At 42.7% G+C, this 18,930-nt stretch overlaps 1 long non-coding RNA gene across 2 annotated transcripts in view; it reads left to right on the top strand.

Moving 5' to 3' along the window:
- Window positions 1-18,930, top strand: part of LOC123389524 — a 43,043-nt gene that overhangs the window by 13,867 nt on the left and 10,246 nt on the right. Inside the window, exons 1-2 of one of the 2 annotated variants that reach the window (XR_006604131.1) lie at window positions 9,982-10,027; window positions 11,598-11,635. This is a non-coding gene — a long non-coding RNA (uncharacterized LOC123389524). Of the gene's footprint in view, window positions 1-9,981; window positions 10,028-11,597; window positions 11,636-18,930 lie in introns of those variants that run through there. The other variant, XR_006604132.1, reaches the window with a different exon arrangement.

Genomic DNA, 18,930 nt, shown 5'->3' with positions numbered 1-18,930 from the left:
TTTATTTATTTTTTGTATTTCTCATCTCTTTCCCTCCTAATAGGCTTGGCTGTGTTCATGCTTATATGTGTGCCGGGCAGACAGCTGAGGGTTGGTCAGTTCCAATTTTTGGAAAGATGGCTCAGGGGTGCCTGGGTGGCGCAGTGGGTAAAACCTAGGACTGTTGATTTCGTCTCTGGTCTTGATCTCAGAATCATGGGATGGACCACGAGCTCAGTGGGGAGTCTGCTTGAGATTCCCTCTCCCTCTGCCCTCAAATAAATAAATAAAAATATTTTTAAAAAAACAAAAACACAACTCGCAGAGAAGCAAATGGTGAAGAGTCACTTTCCCTAAATCATGAGGTTTGATCATTTTTAGATATTTAGCATTTTTGTTCTGTCATTATTATTTGTTTCCAGTATTCCCCTGATCCCTATGATACCACTGGTAGTAGGCAACACACATAGGAGCACTGTACAGGTATTTTAAAAGGTGAATCTTAATCTATGATAGTGTTGGAGCATCTGGTCCTGCTTTCTACAGTTTTCTCCTTCCACTCCCCCTGTCATACTTTACTTCCTGGACAAGGTCCTTCTTTTGTTGCTGTTATTTCCCCATCAGGAGTGAATAAATTCTAGACACACTCTCCTGCAGTGCCAAGCAGTAATTTCCAACAGTGATGCAAAAATAATTTTCCTTCATTGTTCAATGTTTACTGTGCATGGACTGGGTGATCTAAGCCTTCAAAAAACAGAACAAACAGATGAAAACCTTTGCATACATTCTTGCTGGAGGAGAAGTGATCACTATTGCACATGATACATTATGAAAGTGACATGCTATGTTAGACGGTCCTAAGTGCTTTGAACAAAATAACGAGGTAAGGGCAAGGTAAAGTGAGGCATGGCGTCTTCATTTTATTTTATTTTATTTTATTTTATTTTATTTTATTTTATTTTATTTTATTTTATTTTTGGCGTCTTCATTTTAAAATCGGTTTGCAGGGCGTGCCACACTGAGAGGGTGACCATTGACCAAAAGGTCATGAGGGGCAAAGTCGTTTTGAAATCCAGGCAAAGACCTTCTGAACAGAGGAGGTCAGGTTTGGCAAAGGCTCTTGGTTGGGGCAGTGTGGCTGGTGTGTTGGAAGAATAGGAGCGGGGAGCTGGGGCCCAGGCTGGACCACAGAACGCATTGGAAGAAAGGTCGGAGGTCGCGACTCAGACCAGGCAGTGGGGCAGGGCTTGTGGGGTGGGATAAGTACGTTGACTCTGAGGCAAATGGAACAGTTTAGGGATGCCTGGGTGGCTCAGTCATTAGATGTCTGCCTTTGGCTTAGGTCATGATCCCAGGGTCCTGGGATCGAGCCTCACACTGGGCTCTCCGCTCAGCAAGAAGCCTGCTTCTCCCTCTCCCAGTCCCCCTGTTTGTGTTCCCTCTCTTGCTGTGTCTTGCTCTGTCAAATAAATAAATAAAATCTTTTTTAAAAAAGGAACTGTTTAGAGAACTTAGGCAGAGAAGGAACCGGCATCTTTTTTTTCTTTTCTTTCTTTCTTTCTTTCTTTCTTTCTTTCTTTCTTTCTTTCTTTCTTTCTTTCTTTCTTTCTTTCTTTCATCTCCTAAAAAGAACAGGAAGACCACTTAGGAGAGCAATAGGAGAATCCAGGCCAGGCATGAGGCTTCTCAGACCTGGGTGGTCATGGTGGAGGGGGTCATTGGTCAGATTCTGGATGTATTATTGCTAATAGATAGAATATATACCAAACTGTTAATAATAGTTACCTGGAGGGCTGGCAAAGGAGGTGGGGGTGAAGAATTTTGGCCTCACAGTTGTACATTTCAGTGTTGCTTGGCCTGTTGCAAATCACACTGCTGCTTTTTGTGGTATGAAATCAAAAATCAGTAACTTCTTTGTAAACAATTGATCTCCGATGCTCCTTTGACGTGCCCTCACCTTCTGTTTAAATATTGGTGGGGTTCACGGAGCAGTTTTTCCCTGGCTCATTCCCCGGTCCCCAAAACAGGGCTTTGGCTGTTCGAATTGTTTTTTTTTTTTCACTGTCTGCTGGAGCGGTTGGCATGGCAGGGGCAGATGTGTACCCTTTGGCCTCACGATACTAAACACAGAGAGAAGAGATCATCTCTGAACGCTTTTGCTGTCTATGGCGGCATGGGGTCTATGAAGGAACGCCCCAAGCAATTTGGGTGCTTTGTGGCTGTAATGACTCAGCTTTTTTTTTGAATATCTGGGGTCATTAACACAGGGGAAAAAACGAAGCGTGATACGCTCAGCCTCTCCATCAAGAGATTGGGGATGGTGGTGGAAGGTAGATGGCTTACCAGGGTTTCCCCTTGAAATTTCTTTCTTACTTTTCCTTTCCTCTGTCTTTTTGTTTGCAAGTCTGATGAAATCAAGATGACAATCAGAGGAGACAGTCTAGCTTTGTCCCAGGACCTCCTTCCAGAAACATTCCTGCCTGGTTCACAGAATGATCATCACGGTGAAAGGAAGGAATGCTTTCTAAAGTGCAAGGACTTACGAAGCCTTTTCTTATCCTAGTCCATGGGTGGGGGTAGGGTGTCGTCCACATTCTGCATAAAAGTATGTCCAATGGGCTTCAAAATATTTGTCACCCATACAGCGAAACCCACAGCTCCTCACTGCGCGGCCTTGGGGAGGACAACAGGGCCGTGTCTGCTGAGGACTTGCCTTCACCTGTGACTCCCAACAGAACATCTGGAGAGTGAAGGTCATTGTCTTCTAGGCCCAGAGCTTGGCTATCGGCCTTTTTGCATAGAATTTCACTGTGTTCTGCTCACTCTGCTAAAGGGAATCTTGAGTGAAGCACATGGTCCACTTGCCTATGAACCCGAGGTTCTTTAGGGCATGGGGGGTGGGGCACGTCATGGCTAGGGGACCGTTCTGAACACTCTGGGCAGGTATGGCCTGGTCTCCATCATATTTGCCTAAACCTTCCAGCTGGCACTGTGTCGATGTCATTGTTCAGTCTCTGCCCAGGACTTGCATACAACATCCCATCTGGCCTGCTGGTATGCGCCTCACCTTTTGAAAGAGGAGATATGGGCAACTGGGTGGATGGAACTAGAGGGTATTATGTTAAGCAAAATAAGTCAATCAGAGACAGATAATTATCATATGATCTCACTGATATGATGAATTTGAGAAACAGGATGGAGGATCACAGGGAAGGGAGAGAAAAATGAAATGAGATAAACCATAAGAGACTCTTAATCTCAGGAAACAAACTGAGGGTTGGGGAGGAGGGATGGGGTGACTGGCTGATGGACATTGGGAAGGGTATGTGCTATGGTGAGTGCTGTGAATTGTGTAATACTGATGAATCACAGACCTGTACCCCTGAAACAAATAATACATTATATGTTAATAAAAAAATAAAAAATAAAAAAAAAGAAAAGATATGGGCAAATTACCCATTATCACTTCCAGCATTAGGTTATTATCAACTCATTACTCCTTTTTTTACAATAGTGATAAGGATAGAATTAAGTGATGATATTTATAATCATTTCTGAAAACCATACAAAGTAATTTACAAGGGAGAAGATTATTTCTCCAATTTTAGAGACCATGAAAAATCTGAAATAAAAATTCTGAAAATAGTCTATCTTACCTGAAACTTTTGTAAATTTCTAGCAAATGAAAGTCATACGTAAAGTTATTAAGTGCATGGGCTCTGAAGTCTGGCAATGCCCTTGGGTGACCTTGGAGGAATTGCTTCAGGTCTGTTTTGTCATCTGAATGCGAGTATGATAACAATAGGTAACTCACAAGGCAGTTGAGAGGCTTTAACAACAATCCTCATTTCCTGAGCAGGTCCTGCTTACTGAACACTTTCGGACACCCCAAGAGGCTTACCCATAAAAGTCAAGTAAGTCACGCATGTAGAGTCCTTAAGACTGTCCCTGGCCACAGCAAGACCCAATCAAGGCCATCTAGCATTTTGTGTCCCCACAGAGGGTGTAAAGTGACATCAGCATAACTCTGAAGAGAAATAAATAATTTCCCAGAAGGGAAGATATTTCAATATGAAGCCAACTCCGTGAATAATACTTAGGAAGGGAGTTCATTTGAATTTGTTAACAGGCTTCTGCTAAATGAAAACAGCTGGAGAGTTATCACTTAAGGTTATAATTAAAGGGTGAATTAAAAACAGTGCCTGCAGGTTAGGTGGTGCAGAGAGGCCTCGCAGAATCCCAGGCATACCCACTTTTGCTTCCCATCTTCTCAAGAGGACTTGAGAGCACAGTGGCTTGTGGTGCTGGGAAAGCATTGGATGAGGTGGGGAGCAGTGTGATGTGCGGGGAGATGTTGGAGGCCAGCGTGTCCTGCAGGTTGGATGAAAAGCAAAACAATGAAGGGGCGTTAAAATCACTTAGAACAGTAATTTTTAAACTTTTAAGTTTCGAGACCCCTATACACTCTAAAGAAATTACTGAGACTCTCCAAGAGCTTTTGTTTACATGGGCTGTCTGATTCATATAGCGCTTATTGGATATTAAAGCTGGAAACACTTGGGATGCCTGGTTAAGTTGGTTAAGTGGCTGCCTTCGGCTCAGGTCATGATCCCAGCGTCCTGGGATCGAGTCCATATCAGGCTCCTGGCTCGGCAGGGAGCCTGCTTCTTCCTCTGCTTCTAGCCTGCCACTCTGCCTGTGTTTACGCTCTGTCTCTGTCTCTCTCTAACAAATAAATAAAATCTTTAAAAAAAAAAAAAGCTGGAAACACTTAAACATACATATGTATTAATTCATATATGTATTAAAAATTTATTTCTTGATACCATAACATCTTTTCTAATGAAAGATACCTAGATTAAAAAAAATATAAAGAAGAATGCTATTGTTTTACATTTTTGCAAATGTTTTGTGTTATAATAAATGGCTGAATTTCTTCATTCTTTCTGTTGTGATGTATCATTTTAGTTGAGAATCTCACTTGTCACATTTGTATTAGTTGGAAAAGGGGAGTATTTTAATAGACTTTCAGGAAATTGTGGCTATTCTTCTTTAATAATATACTAAAATTTGACAGGTGTTTGATTCTTTTTTTTTTTTAATATTTATTTATTTATTTATTTGACAGAGAGACAGAGAGAGAGAGAGCACGAGTAGGCAGAGAGGCAGGTAGAGAGAGGGGGGAAGCATACTTCCTGCTGGGAAGAGAGCCTGATGTGGGGCTCGATCCTGGGACCCTGAGACCATGACTTGAGCCAAGGCAGAGGCTTAAACCACTGAGTCACCCAGGCGCCCCCACAGGTGTTTGATTCTTAAAGAAGAGATGTAATGTGAACTTTCAAAATGTATCAATAAGCTTTTCATACTCTGTACCTATGTGTGAAATGTGAGGGGAAAGAGAAAAGGATGTCTTCTTCTCTTCCCTTCTCTCTGGTTCCTCTTCTTCTCCCTTTTCCTCTTCTTCCTCTTCTCTCCTTAAAGTAGTTTTGACCTCCAAGACATTCTGAAAAAGTCTTAAGACTCCCTAGGAATTCCTAGAACACACTATGAGAACCATTGTCCTAGGTAAATAATCTCTTCCACCCCCCCGCCAAGTCTTTTTTTTTTTTTTTTTTTTAATTTTAAATTCAAGTTAGCTAACATATAGTGTATTATTAGTTTCAGGGGTAGACTTTAGCGATTCATCAGTTGTACCCACACCCAGTGCCTCCTTAATGCCCCTCACCCGGTTACCCCCCTCCACTTCCCTTACCCTTCTCTCTTTCTCCCTCTCAGCTGTGTGGTTGTGGAGAATAAAGACTTCCTCGGGTTATCTCAGAAAAGGCAGCTTTAGTTTATAGCTACAAGTGGCCTGAACTTGACCTGTGTAACTCTCCCTGGCTCAATTTCATGGGCTCCATCTTTTCTTTCCCATGACACCTACCCATCACCATTCTTTTTCCTCCTTACTCACACTTCTGCTCTCTCAGTTTCAAACTCACTCATGCCTTCTCTATCCTCCCTCTCAAACTCAAGACATTTTAGCTTAAGCTCCTGTGGATAACTGCACATTCTTTCGATGTTTTCAAGCTCATGTGTCTAAGAGAAGAGCCCTATTTGGTCATAGCTTTGTGCCAGTCATGGCATATTCACTGGAGACAATATAGGTCTGCTGCCCTACGTCCAGGTGCCCCCCTGAGACGATCAGCTGGGAGTCGTGGACTGGGTCACCTGGTGCAGAGGGTACTTTGGTGTTCTTTCTAAGGTGGCTGAGAATTTATTGTACTTTGATTAAACTTGTACTTTCTTTTGAAACGTCTACTATTTGCAGCATTCTTCAGGGGCTTTACCCCCAAGACCCTAATCTACTGTGAAGTGTAATGTAGCCATGAAACAAGTAGGCTGAAGAGACACCTGCTTGAATAGGATAAGATTGGAATCTTATCTTGGTCACTGGCTCCCTGTGTGACCTTGAATAAATTATTTAACTTGAGCTAAATGGGAAACATTATTTTAAGAAGGAAATGATATTTTAAATGGCTTCTTTTTATTACTCTATTTATGTCATGCTCTAGGGTGATTCATGTGCCTATGCAACCATAAAATGTCTAGGAATGTCATTTAGTGATTGTGATGTCACCACACTGCTGAGGTTTGAGTGGTGACCTCTTCCATCCATTGTCAACATCATTTTATGGATTCTCAACTCTCCTTGGATGCAATCTTTGATCTAGAACTAGAAAGTCATTATATCATGAACTCAAATGAGAGCCTCAAGTTGAATATTTTTTTTTTTTTGTATTCCAGTTTAGTAACAGATATTAAGGGGAAACTGGTGAGCACAAGATAGGTCTCTTAATTTTCCTAGATCATATTGCATTTAGAGACTTTTCTAAAATTCTAGATGCTATATGTTTCAGAGGCACATTGACAAACTAAAATGTATTCAGAGGAGAGTGAGTGTTGAGGGTTCTGGAAACAATCATGTATGAAGAATATTTGTTGGAACTGGAGCTGTTCTGCTAAAAAAAAAAAATAGGCTTTTGGGAGATGAGAATTATTCTAGAATACTGAGATTGGCTGAGTATTCAGGGTTGACTTCGGAACGGTAGTATCATTAGCTTCCCCATAATCTCCCTACAATCTCCCTTTTTCTTGGATGTTATAGTGGAAATGAAAGGTTTTTATTTTATTATATGTATAAATGTCAAGTAAGATTGGGTGTTATCTTGCAGTATCTCCTGATTCTAACTACTTCCTGTGACAATAGTCACTTCCATGGCAGAGCAATCCCTCCCACCTCAAGCCTTCAGAAATAGTTTTATTTGCCTAATGAGGTTCATCCTTTCTAGATTCAGAATGAAAGTCAAAATGCCCTCTAAAATGACTCCATGCTGGAGAAAAGCACAAATCTGCTCTCTTGTCATCTCCACACCCTCAACATTCTTGGGTTTCTTGACTTGCTGCTTCTATCAGAGACCATGCCTCAGTCACCCGAGCTCCAAACCATAGTCACCTTTAACTCATCTTCTCCCTCATTCCTGAGATTTCATGAAGCTCCAAGTTCTGAGATGCAACCAGATTTTGTCCATCACACAGTGGCCTGGTCCAACCCAGGGACATTGACCAGAAACCCATAGCAATGGTGTGTGTATTATCAGAGTTGCCTCTTAAGTGCCAGTCAGAGCTTCTGCACATGGGAGTGGGGCTGGGGAAAAAGTGGGAAGCAACTCCTCCTTTCTGATTCTGCATCAGAATATCCAGCCCTGTTATATATGAAAGCGTCATTCTGCAAAGGGTCTGGAAGATGTTTAAGGCAAGTCAATATCATAAAGCCATGAGGGTGTCTCACATTTTGAGTGTAGGTCCTAAGAGGCAACAAATCATCCCTAGAGTCCTTCTTAGCCTGAGAGATATGACTGTCCTTTGTGAAGCCGTGTCATGGAGAAAAACTACAGATCTGACAGGAAATTCCTGTAGATGGGAATTCAGCATGGGGCAAAATGTCTTGTTTTGCTGTTCTCAGCCTCCTGGGTCTTCAGGGCTGAGGGCTCAAATGTTGGAGGTTAAGAAATGCAGAGGAATGTTATGACATGTGTGTGCAGGTCATTTCTTCAGATCAAGGCTTAAACAATCAGTTTCTAACATCTATATTGTGAAAAATTTTCCTAGACTAATCCTGTGGGTTGAGAGAGTATCCAGAGGTCAACATTTACTTCATTCCTCTCTTTAAAGGCTGAGCTACAGTGCATTTAAAATAGTAGGGATCTGGCCTCAGGGACATCCAAAGGTCTCTCCCCTCCCCATTATAGATGGTCTATCTTGAGCATCCCAGCCAAGAGTCTTCTCAAGAGACCCGGTGAACTTGGAGCCAGCCTTCAGACCTCCCTACAGGCCTGCAAAGAGTTCCCAGCCCGTAGGAAGCCTGGCAGGAAACCCTGGGAGCTGGGGACACATGTGACCCCCTGTTCTCTCAGCTTGTGTTTCTAGGACGTAAGGTCAAAGTTGTGGAGTCTGGGGAAATCTGGGTAATGTTATGAAACACAAGCTGTAGCCTGTCCTCCTCATCCTGCCTCAGATTATCTGCTTCTAATAACCGTATTGTGGGAATATCTCCCAAACCAATGTGGGGAAACTTCGGGAGAGCTCTTTCACTCAACCTCACTCCAGTGTGGACAGTGTGCTTTTCAGGGATTGTCCGGAAGAGCCGGTGAACTCCAAGGACCCCTTGGCTCTGTGGAGTCTTTCTGGAGCAGAGGCTAGTCACATCTGAAGGTTTAGAAGATCCTTTAGGGAATATTCGTTGGTCACATCGTCTTGGAGGTCTTTCCGATAGCTTCTGGACACAGGACTAATTGCTCACTGGTGGGAAATTCTTGGTGGGACTAGAAATGAAGTTTTGCCTCTGTTATGCTGCTGGAGTCTTCTTTCTATCCAAGATTATAGGTTCTGGCTTTTATGAGATTTTTTTGCTTCTTTGTTTAGCTTTTTGGGTTTTGTTTTTGTTTTTGTTTTTTGCCATAGAAACTGTTTAATTAGAAATTCTTTTTAAACATTTATTAATAGTGTTATTTAATTTCTAATGGAGACAGATACTATTGGTGCCTCCTTCATATTTCTATGGATGCCAGTCCAACTTTTTTTAGCAGCTTTATTGAAATATAATTGATATTTTACCAACTGTGTATATTTGATGTATCCAGTTTTATGGATTTCAACATAAACACACATCTATGAAACCATCACCACAACCAAGATAAAAAGCATTTCTATCACCTTCAAATTTTTTTTCTGTAAGGGCTCTGGTGGAGGAGAACTTTTATAGCAACAACAACACTACTACTTATTGTGTACTTGCCTACGTCCAGTGAGTGTTACATCTATTATTCGTCTCATTTTCCTGATAACAAAAACTGAGACTTAGGCAGGGCAAGAGATCTTTCTAGAGTCACACAGCCACAAAATAACAAAGGGAAGATGACCTGGGTTCAGATCATCTTCCCTTTAATAATTACTCTACATAAAATTGTCCTGTTCTCCTGAACTTGCCTTTGATACTGAGCTATGAACACTCTAACTATGACGAATTCTCCTACACAAGCTCCTGAACATTTTAAGAGGGAGAAGAGTATAATTTTTTCTTTAGTAATCTTTTATATCCTTCACCTCATAATCTGTTGAAGGAAAGGGAAGAAATTTACCAAATTACAAGGAAGAAAGAAAGAAAAGAAAGGAAGGAAGGAAAGAAAGAAAGAAAAGTAAAGAAAAGAAAAGAGAGGGAGGGAGTCAACACCATACTACTAATATTTTGAGACTTTTTTGGATGTCAAAACTTGAAACTTTACTTGAAACTCAAGTAGTTTCTCTAACCTGGCTGAGCTGTATAGCTTGTTTAGAAATTCCAGTGGGGGTGAAGGTCAATAGGTTATAGGACTAAGGTTAGAACATGTGTGTGAAATAGAAAGAAAATGAGGTCTTGGAATTTGGAATTCTGCAAGCTGGTCTCATCTGGCTCGGGACTGTGGGCAGTTGAAGGTGCTGAAAACACAAGCGTTGTTCTGGAATGCAGGTAGAGTCCAGAGCTGGAGGGCACATCAGTCTTGGAGTCTCTGCCTAGGATCTTCTCGGTCTGACAGTTCTGATCAAGTCACCTAGGCAAAACCAGTGGATACCGATCATGCTTCCGTCAGTGACAGATAGAATCATAATTTAGAAAGTTTGAAAGAGTACAGTTAGAAGGAGAAGAGGACAGAACATCTTAACCTACTTGATGATAAGTCTTTAGTATCTAGCCCTTTAGCAATTGTCATTAACATTATGGTATGGGGCAGTGGAGGGATAGGAACTAGGAGGACCGGCCGCTTTTTTCTTACATATTTTCCTCAATGTCTCTTCTTTTACATCCTGGTGTAGATCTTTTTAGACAGACAATTTTGGCATCCGATTATCTTCTACGATTTGTGTTAAGAAATTTCCCGTGAAAGATAGAATAGTCAGTTTCTTAAGTTTTCTGCAAATAGAAATTCAGTTACACCTAAAAAACAATCTTTTGTTTCAATCACTATGATAGAAAGTTGTGCATAATTCTAAGAAAGCATTCAATTTTATTTGAATATTCTGAAGGTATATTAAGGATGCAAAAAATAGAAACATAGAACAAATAATAAGGGAAAATGTTATAGGTCTCAAAATTGTAAAGAATGATTGTGCTGGAGATAAGAGACATCTATTCCTCAGGATATTCCATTTCATGGTCCCATGGTGCATGGATTTCAAACTGTAGGTCTCAACTTTTTAGTAGGTTGCAAAATTTAATTAAGTTGATTATGTCTACCATTTTTTAAATGCAGCAGAAAATATCAAAGTGTCAGCTCAGAAGGTTGAGTATTACTTCATGGACTTCTCCCCCCACGACCAGTTATAAACATACAAATACATGCACAAGTGTATGTCATGGGTTTCTCTATAAAATGTATTTCTTCACATAGATTTAACCAAACAAGTTTCAAAAGTGCTCCATGAGCCAAAGTAATCCCCAAACTAGATCTTTGTTGCTACCATTTATTAAATGCCTAAAAATTTCCAGGGCCGATAATAATGATGCTTAAAAACACTTCTTAGGAAATTATAATAACAACATGCCCAGTGCATGAATCAGCCAGAGGACCGACCTCATAACAGCTAGCATTTCTTGAGGGCTGCTCATGCATTGGATGTTGTGCTGAATATTTTTCACACATTATCTAATCTACTTCTCGTCATAATGTTCTGAGGAGGCTACTATTATTCTTATTTTTCAGATGATAAGCTGAGGTTTCAAAAGGTAACTTGTCCCTGGTCACTCAGCTAGAACTCAATCCCATGCCTATCTGGGTTCCAGAGACAAAGCCTGTCGTGACCATACTACATTATTTTCCAAGAACAAATCCCTCATGGAAAGCTTTGTGATTTGCAAAACTTCCTTTTGCTGTCTCTTTTGAAAGGTTTTTCAGTTCGTGCTAGGATCATTCAACCCCTTTTGATGGTCACAGAAAGCCTATAAGGGTTGTTTCTATGGTTATGGGTTTGTAGGGTGAGATGCTGTTGGGGGAAGTTGATTCCTGCTCTGACTGAACAGAACCTGTTTCCTCCTCCTACAGACTCTGTCCAGACAAGGACCTCAGTCTCAGATTCTGAGGTAAGCCTGCCTAGCCCCTCTGAATGAATGAAAGTTAAGCAATATTGCTAAACTGCTCTGCCTCAGGAAGGAAACATGGAGACTCTAGGATCAAGATCTGGGTGTGGAGGGCCTGGTGCCAAGGGATGTGAAGTTGGGCAGAGTGTTGAGAGGGAGGCTGAAGAGTGGAGACACTTTTATCCCCTGTGGGCGAGCAAGATGAGGAAGGACTCTCTTCCTTCTCTTCTTTGGAATCTTCAGGAACATCCTCAGCCTCATGCATTGTAGGACTGAGTCTCAGTATTCTGAATATATAAAGAAACAAGTTAATACAGTGTGAACACTGATCTCCTCACCATAAGACAGTCAATAGCTATTCTCTCCCTTCCTCCTCCTCCCCCTTTCTTTCCCTCCTCCCTCCCTTCCTCCCTCCTTTCTCTCTCCCTCCCAGCCTTCTTCCTTCTTTCCCCCTCCTCCCTCTCTCCACCTCCCTCCTCTTTCTCTCACCTACTCACAATACATTGTATCTCTATTTATGGAAACAGTCCCCTTACATAGATATATAATATATGACAAAACATACCAAAGTTGGGTGCCTGGGTGGCTCAGTGGGTTAAGCCGCTGCCTTCGGCTCAGGTCATGATCCCAGGGTCCTGGGATCGAGCCCCGCATCGGGCTCTCTGCTCAGCAGGGAGCCTGCTTCCCTTCCTCTCTCTCTGCCTGCCTCTCCGTCTACTTGTGATTCTCTCTGTCAAATAAATAAATAAAATCTTAAAAAACAAACAAACAAACAAAAAAACATACCAAAGTCTGAACAGTTTTTAGCTCTTCTTAGTAGGATTGCCAATCATTTTTATTTTTTATTGGGTTTTTCTTTTCATATTTCTAAACTTTGTATAAGGAATACGTAAAAGATTCATCTCCAGAAGAAGTGAAATCAAATAGCTCTTTATCAGTCATTTTCCTCTTAGAATTTTAGAGGGAGAAGGAGGGGAGATAGACTCATGAGGACAGGGAGCATTTGAGAGCTAACTGGGGGGTGTTAGCTGGGAAACAGGGGCTCTGAAATCTTCCCATAGTCCACTGTCACTGAGGGATGATTGGTTAAGGGCATTAGAAAAGCATAAATATAGCATTGCATTTCCTTCCCGAAATCCCTCCAGGGAAAGGACAGGGAGTGGGAGTGCAAGTGGTGGGGTGATGAGGCGGTTTCCCACGTTCTGTGTTCAGAAGGAGAAAAGAGTTTGCTTTAAATATTAGAAGGTGGGGAAATGGATATTGAATACGAGCTGTCTCTGCACTTTTGCTTTACCTTATTTTAAAATACTGTCATCATATGTGTGTGTACCCCTCACCCCACCGCCTGTGCTGATTTCAGAGGGTCTGATTCTCTAAATCTCAAACTGACCTTTTATAGAGGGCTTGTTTCATGTACGGGATTGTGTTTTTGGTTTGCAGGGGTTACTTTTGAGGAAGGGTGAAGATGTTAAATGCAGAGAAATGAGGAGTAAAGGAGAGGACAGAAAGAGGGTCTGGGGTCCTTCATCCAGTTCAAGGAACATTTAGAAGTGCTCACTCGAGTCAAGCCGCTGTTCAGGGTGACTGCAAATCAAAGAAGGCGGACAGCCTACCTGCCAGGAGCACAGCCCGCTACAGCGGGTAGCACCCCAGCAACACGTTAGTATCACCTGGGGCCTTTTGAAAAACACTGATATCAGAGCCGTACCCCAGGTCCCTTGATCAGAATTTCTGGGGGTAGAGTTAGAGTGTCTGTATTCTTTTAGTAAGTTTTTAATTTGAATTTGAATATAGTTAACAGTGTGATATTCGTTTCAGTGGACAATATAGTGATTCTACACTTCCATACAACACCCAGTGCTCATCGCAAGTGCACTTCTTAATCCCCATCATCGGTTTCCCCCGTTTCTTCCACCCCCCCATCTACCTTCCTCTGGTAACCATCAGTTTATTCTCTATAGTTAAAAGTCCGTTTCTTGGGGCGCCTGGGTGGCTCAGTGGGTTAAGCCGCTGCCTTCGGCTCGGGTCATGATCTCAGGGTTCTGGGATCGAGTCCCGCGTCGGGCTCTCTGCTCAGCAGGGAGCCTGCTTCCATCTCTCTCTCTCTGCCTGCCTCTCCGACTACTTGTGATTTCTCTCTATCAAATGAATAGATGAAATCTTTAAGAAAAAAAAAAAAAGTCCGTTTCTTGGTCTCTCTCTCTCTCTCTCATTTCTCTTTGCTTATTTTGTTTCTTAAATTCCACATGTAGGTGAAATCATAGGGTTTTATCTTTCTGACTGACCAGTATTTTTTTTTTTAAGGAGTTTATTTGACAGAGAAAGAGCGAGAGGAGCACACAAGCAAGGGGAGGGGGAGAGGGAGAAGGAGACTCCCCGCTGATCAGGGAGCCCGATGTGGGGCTTGATCCCAGGACCCTGAGATCATGACCTGAGCTGAAGGCAGACGCTTAACAACTAAGCCACCAAGGGACCTCTGACTGACCAGTATTTTTAAGAATCATTCTAAGTGACTGTAGTATGAAGCAAAAATTGAGAACAGCAGTCTAAAAGCAAATGGAGAGCTAGCAGGTGGTTGAGGCTCCGTGTGCTGTGGGCTGGGAGAGGAACGTGTGAGTCCTGCTTGGTCAGGACCAAGGTGGAAGACATCAGTTTGGGCTTGGGATGAGAAGCCTCATGCAACTGTCACAGAAGAAGGAAGAATTAAGCTAAATCCGGGAGGACTAGGAATTGACCAAATCAGACAAAGAGGGTTGGGTGCCAAAACCTCAGCCAGTGCCAAGGCCAGGAAGGCCCCATTGCCACTGTACACCCTAGAGCTAGCTGTGTCAGGAGGGACAGGCAGGGTATGAATTCACTAGGGTTGCTGTAACAAAACACCACGGATTGGGTGGCTTCAACAAACAGAGATTCATTTCTCATGTGCAATGAGCACGCAGCACAGAGCACAAGGAGGTGGTGACTTGTCCTTCTAGTGCTGCAAGCCTAAGTTAGGGCAATACAAGAAAGCCTTTCCAAAGACACAGGGAGCCTTGCTAAGACTTGGGGGCCAATTGATATGCCAGCTGGGAATGGGAAAGGGCTAATGGATCCAAAGAAACTCAGGGGTATAACTGGGAGGCTGGTAGTGTGTTTAGCAGAAACAGAGATGACCATCTTTCATGGGTGAGAGAGAGCTCAGGGTCAGGTTTGGTGGGAGTGAGGGGTAGAGGGCCTCCAACAGAGACCCTCAGCGGACCCGCCGAGACCCAGAACTGCAGCTGGAGACAAGCTGGGGCCGGCGATCTGGAGAGGAGGCGTGCCATGGAGCGGAGTTGAAACTCTGAGCTGTTCCTGGCCCAAAGGCAATAGCAACATTAACCAAAAAAGGCCCCAGGGAGCCCCTCCATCTCCCTCCTTGTATGCTAATCCTCTCCTGTCCACCCCCCCCCCCACAGCCCCGCCAGAGCACAGGAGCTAAGTCTGGAGGACAAAGTTAAATGATGTCTTGGCTTCTTCTCTAGGATGGCTGTGACCATTAAGGCACTGGCTCTCTCAAAGGCAGCCATGGCCTGTAGAAAGTGTTGGAAACCAGCATCTCAGGGCTGGCAGGTGGGTTGTCCTGGGAGGACTGGAAATTTGAACAACCATCAAATGCATAGCCATGTAGTTTCCCCTGACAGATATTTCAGCATTCTGCTGGGCCTCTCAGAGGAGAAAAATATGGCCTCCAGAGGTACTGGAGATTTCCATGGGTACAGAATGACTCTGAGCCTTCCTTCCCTAGAGGGTCCCTCTAAAAGTTGGCTTTCCAACGCTCCCCTCCTTTCCACAAGCAGATCCAGCCTAAAGCCTGTGCTCTGCAGTTTGGGCCACTAGGCCAGGAAAATTCCTTGGAAGATACGTGGAAACTGTACTGGGTTAACGGTTAGGAGACCTGAGTGCTCAGTTTCTTTCTTTCTTTTTTTTTAAGATTTTTTTTTTTTTTCTTCACTTGAGAGGGGGAAGGAGGGGCAGAGAGAGAGAGAATGTCTTGAGCAGACTCCGGGCTGAGCACAGAGCCTGATGTGGGGCTGATCCTGAGATCAGTTGATCACAACCCTGCGATCGTGACCCTGTGATCATGACTTGAGCTGAAACCAAGAGTCAGATGCTTAACTGGCTGTGCTGCCCAGGCCCTCCATGGGTGCTCAGGTTCTAAGACACTCAGCAAACCACTTTGCAGACTCAGGGTCTGTTTCTTCATCTCCAGAATGAGAGAGGTAGACTAGAAGATCTCAAGGCTCCTTGAAGCTCCAAAGTTCCATACTTTGTATGTCCTCCCTGGAGCTCAGACCCAGGATCTACCTGAAATGGACAGGTCAGTCTGAAACGGGTGGATTTGTGAGAATGGACAGGTGCATGGATTCCCTTCATGCTGTTTTGCCTTCTTTGGCCTCACCGGTGGTTTCCTTCCCTATTGTCCTCTGTCCCCTGATGTTTACCCAGAGAACTATAATCAACAAAAATTGCTAAATGCAAGCAAGTTTTGGCCAGGTTGACTGCTGGTCAATTAAACCAAACAGTTACTCTAAGAATATATTTGCCCCCTTTTCAGCCACAAGGGGCACAGAGACAAACCTCTCCCATGGCAGTGGGCCCCATTTGCCAAAGGTAACAAGCAGGCTCTTTCCTTGGTTGTGGAAGTTTTCCTGCCGTGGCATGAAAGGAAGGCATTGTCAGTTTTATTATTATTTTTGAATGAAAATGTTTTGAATCATTTGTTTGGTGACTCTTCCTCTAGAACTGGGTGGAGTGGTGACTAAATTCAGGGAGGGCCTTACAGTGCAAGCCAGGCCTCCTGGTGGTTACAGGACTTTTTTTCTTGAATAGCTAATACCTTACTTGACCAGTTCCAGGTGACCAAGGGACAGTCTTTCCATGATCAACTGCTTAAATTCTGGTTCTTGAGATAGGAACATGAAATCAGAGAATAAGAGACCCATGTTTCATACGGGGAAGGCAAACACTGTTGCTTCTTCATATGTAAACATACGCATTTGGTGTCTTAAGGAAGATACTGGGTAAGCACTAACCTCTGGTTTTCCACATGGTCTCCTACCAAATACTTCAGATTTCCCCATTTTATAATGAGAGGACTGTCTCAAATGTTGCTAGAGACTGGTGCTGGGCTGAGTTAGGATGTTTTGGGACACATGTACTTCCAAAGACCAGAAATAATAGTATATTTTAAAAATCCTAAATTCTGCTTCTCCTGTTTGTTTTTTTTTTTCTTTCTTTTATTTTTTTTTTAGCTGAATGGAGGAATTTTATTTTATTTTATTTTCTGTAATACTGCAACAAAAACCAAGCTATCAAAGAGATTAGGCACAGTTTTGAACCCATGGGCGATATACCTTAAATGGGTATAAAGTCTTAGGAGGACCATGGGGAAATGATATTTCTAAATTTGAGGTTAGAAAGAAATTGGAGAAGCCATAGTGCCCGTCCCCATCTCCTCCTGCCCCACACACTTTGTTCCTCAGACTGGGTCCATGTAGATTTAGGAAGCTATGCTCGGTGCAGGGACTGCAAGCCAGGCTGATTCTGAAACTCCCCTTAGAAGGACATTTCAAGCATCTTTCCTACTCATTTTCTTTCTTTCTCCATTCTGCCTCCTTTTCTCTAATTAGAGTTGCATATGCTCCAAAAAGTAACAACTGTTTGAGAAGCAAGATCTAATCATTCATCAGACTTATTTTCTAAGTTAAATAGCACCAATTTCTTAATCTTTGCTTCAAATCTTCAAAAATATTTTTAGACGTCTGATGAATTGTCGGTTTATTGCTAATTCCTAGAACTTTCTCATTTCACAACGTCTCTCAAATTGTGAAGATTCCTCCTCGATCAGCTCCCGCATAACTGAGAGCAGAAATACACATTTGTCTAAAAGCCCCGAGTGACCCCTCATCCTCCCAGAGAGTTCTTTTTTGGCAGCTTCAACTTAGGAGCAGCAGTCCTGACGACAGCAAGCCATCTCCAGCAACGAAGGTGAGAGAAGAGCTGTCGAGAGCAAACAAGAGACCAGCCAAATGCATCAGGCTGGGGCCAGTTATAAAAAGATCAAGTCGCCCTGTACATCTTCTCGGCTCCTAGGTTGTCAATGGGTTTTAAATATCTTGGAATCAGTAATTGATTTTCATCCTAATGACTGTGCGTCCTTTCGAAAAGATGCTGCTCACAGAGGGTATAAGCAGTATAATCCATTTCAAGACTTGGAGAAGTGTGTTTCTTACTCCAGAATGCTTTCCAACCAAGTTTATTCAAGCAAATTTAGTCTTGGCATGAAAAGAGGTCAAGTAGCTAGCAATTTTGCTGATACGTCTTGTCAGAAAAATGTCAGCCAAGAGATTTTTCTGTTAGCGATGCAAAAAAAGATAGGGAAAGTGGCAGGAAAAAAAAGAGGCGGGACAAGCCTCCTCGGGTAATTAGAAATAGGTAGAGGACTGGGTCGAACGAGGTAAGGGACAGGAAGGATGAACCTGGTTCTGGGTTTTTATTCTGCTCATTTATTTTGAACACTCAATTTGAAAATGACAGCAACCTCTTAAAAAAGGCACCACAAATCCTCTGAATGTGTCAAATAGTGTAGAGTAGGAGAAAGTAAAATTGGCTTCACCTCAATAGTCCCTCCCCACATAGACAGTAGCTTTTTGGCTTTTAACATAAGCCACCTAGTCTAGTGGAATGTGCATCAGGCTTCCAAGGACAGAGGGGGGAAGATTCCAGAAAAGCCGCTAGTTTGAAACTATGTCTATATGTAGCCATGCACTCAGTTTTGATGACAAGTTCATCTTTCTTTATCAAGATTGCTTTTTGTTGGGCTCTTCATCAAATTTTTGGAGCTTAGGTCATGTCCCGCCTTGAGGTCATCAGCTTGAACTAATCTAAGCCCTGCAGAGTTCTGCAAATATTCTCAATTAATTATTTATTTAACAGTCATGTAACAAATATTTATTGAGTGCCAACTATGTGTCAGGCAGGTTCTAGACCTGAAAGAAATTGGCCAAAATTTTCACCCTAATGGAGATCACCTTTTTGGAGGATACCCATAATTTCTGTAGGTGTTGTAGGTTTTTGTTTTTGTGTTTTGAACCAAAATGAAATCAAAGAGAGTGAAATGTGAAGCAAAAACAAAAAATACTGATGAAGAGAAAGGGTCCAGCTGCACCGAGGACTGTAGGGGCGAACTCTTCCCAGATCTGGATATGCAGCAGGATTGGGAGGGGAGCTGCTAGAAATACAGTGTGAGTTTTTATCCCAGCCTCCTCTGAATTAAT

This window comes from Mustela putorius, unplaced genomic scaffold, assembly GCF_011764305.1.
Source record: "Mustela putorius furo isolate JIRA1106 unplaced genomic scaffold, ASM1176430v1.1 tig00003983_pilon_pilon_pilon, whole genome shotgun sequence".
Classification (NCBI taxonomy): domain Eukaryota; kingdom Metazoa; phylum Chordata; class Mammalia; order Carnivora; family Mustelidae; genus Mustela; species Mustela putorius.
The sequence above is the reverse complement of the archived record's forward strand: the minus strand, read 5'-3'. Positions and strand labels throughout refer to the sequence as shown.